We start from the raw sequence: 2,007 nt of genomic DNA, 5'->3' as shown, positions 1-2,007 counted from the left end.
AAGAGAATAAAAAGGGTGTTAAAAGGGTATGGACTAGAGATTTAATCCCGCACTTATTTATATTTTTCGTACCTTTTATATTATTCAAAAATGTGTGTATGGACTAGAGATATACGGAGTAATATATATTAAGGCATGACCAATTTCATAAAAGGTTAGGACAGTAGCTTAAAAAAAAAATTCGATTTGAACCTGCATCAGTTTTGAATCTGCATTATTTTGAGCCTGCATCAGCTTTTGAACTTGCATTCAATTTTGAATCTGCACTCCCAATTTGAGCCTGTATAAAAAAAAAAAAAACCTTTTAAAATAATATGTTTTTAAGATTTTGTCTATAAAATTAAAAAGTGTTTTTATTTTAAGTTTTAATTACCTTAGAATTTAGTTACCGTTTTGGATATAGAATTCCTTTAAACTTTAATACCTTTAGACGCACGTTTTAATATTTAGTTTTTAGACTTTTAAGTTTCGACGCTTTATTTTTTTTATTTTTTTTCGACTGTTTATTTTTCGACATTTATTTTTCGACGCATTTTTTTCTTTCTTATTTCTCGACGCTCTAGTTTTTAGGACATAGAATTTTCTATTTCTTCTCTAAAATTTCTTTAAATTTCGACGAAAAATTATTTTAAGTGGTTAAATTGATAGACATCCAAAATTTTCTGGTTCGTAGTAATAGTTGGTTTTTTTAGTGGCGAGTTGTGGGCTTCCGATTTAAAGGGTCCTGGCTACCTGCTGCATCTATTGGCTATTCGAAACGTGGGCAAAATTAGAAAAGTCTATTAATTTGATAACTTATATAATTTTTATCTTTTATAACTAATAGGATATTCAGTGAATGCACCGAGCAAAACGTTTACCACCTTTTATACGTTCACCACCTGTAACTCGATCAAGACATCTAGCCAATATTGTCGCCGTTGATTTTTCTTTAGAATCGTCATCTAGTCGACCAAGTACTCCAATTCAAATTTCCGATAATCCATTTTTTGAACCCGACCTCACAATTGAGAATCCGTTGGATATTCAGGGACAATTCCGAGATCCTGATCCACTAATCATTCCTCCTGAACCACAAATTACTCATCCAGAGATTGTCGAGGAAGAAACCATTAAATCAGAATCCCTTAGTGATTCAGATTCAACAAATTCAATCATGGAAAATCTGGAACCTCTAAGTATGGAAGACCGAATGAGAGCTAAACGCACTAGCCAAGGTCACACAATTACTCAACCAGACATTAATGTGCCAGATTATGAAATCAAAGGACAAATCCTACATATGGTAACTAATCAATGCCAATTTAGTGGTGCACCGAAGGAAGATCCAAACGAACATCTTCGTACCTTTAATAGGATTTGTACTCAATTTAAAATCCGAGAAGTGTAGGATGAACAGATCTGTCTCATGTTATTTCCCTGGACTTTAAAGGGAGAAGCCAAAGATTGGTTAGAATCGTTACCTGAAGGGGCGATTGATACATGGAATGTTTTAGTTGAAAAATTTCTTAAACAATTCTTTCCGGCATCTAAAGCTGTGAGACTTCAAGGAAAAATTGTTACATTCACACAAAAGCCAAATGAAACTCTATATGAAGCGTGGACAAGATTCGAAAAGTTGTTAAGAGGATGTCCGCAACATGGTTTAGACACTTATCAAATAGTACAAATATTCTACCAAGGATGCGACATCACTACACCCAAAGACATCGATATAGCAGCTGGTGGTTCCATTATGAAGAAAACCGCAACTGAAGCTTACAAAATTATTGATAACACTGCTTCCCACTCACATGAGTGGCACTAAGAAAAAGATATCGTTAGATCATCTAAAGCAGCTAGAGCCGATTCTAGCCATGACTTTGATTCCATTTCTGCAAAGATAGATGCTGTCGAGAGACGAATGAAAAAGATGACTAAGGATATTCACTCAATACGAATTAGTTGTGAGCAGTGTGGAGGACCACATTTGACAAAAGATTGTCTCAGTATTGAACAAACAATGGA

General features: G+C 34.2%; 1 non-coding gene across 1 annotated transcript; it reads right to left on the bottom strand.

The window, feature by feature from the left end:
* Positions 1-1,540: 1,540 nt before the first annotated feature.
* LOC139895114 (small nucleolar RNA R71) lies at positions 1,541-1,647 on the bottom strand. Its single transcript, XR_011775580.1, has one exon. It is a non-coding gene; the product is annotated as a small nucleolar RNA R71 (small nucleolar RNA).
* Positions 1,648-2,007: the final 360 nt, after the last annotated feature.

Source organism: Rutidosis leptorrhynchoides, chromosome 2 (assembly GCF_046630445.1).
Source record: "Rutidosis leptorrhynchoides isolate AG116_Rl617_1_P2 chromosome 2, CSIRO_AGI_Rlap_v1, whole genome shotgun sequence".
NCBI lineage: Eukaryota > Viridiplantae > Streptophyta > Magnoliopsida > Asterales > Asteraceae > Rutidosis > Rutidosis leptorrhynchoides.
Note: the sequence above shows the minus strand (reverse complement) of the source record. Positions and strands in the feature narration are given on the sequence as shown.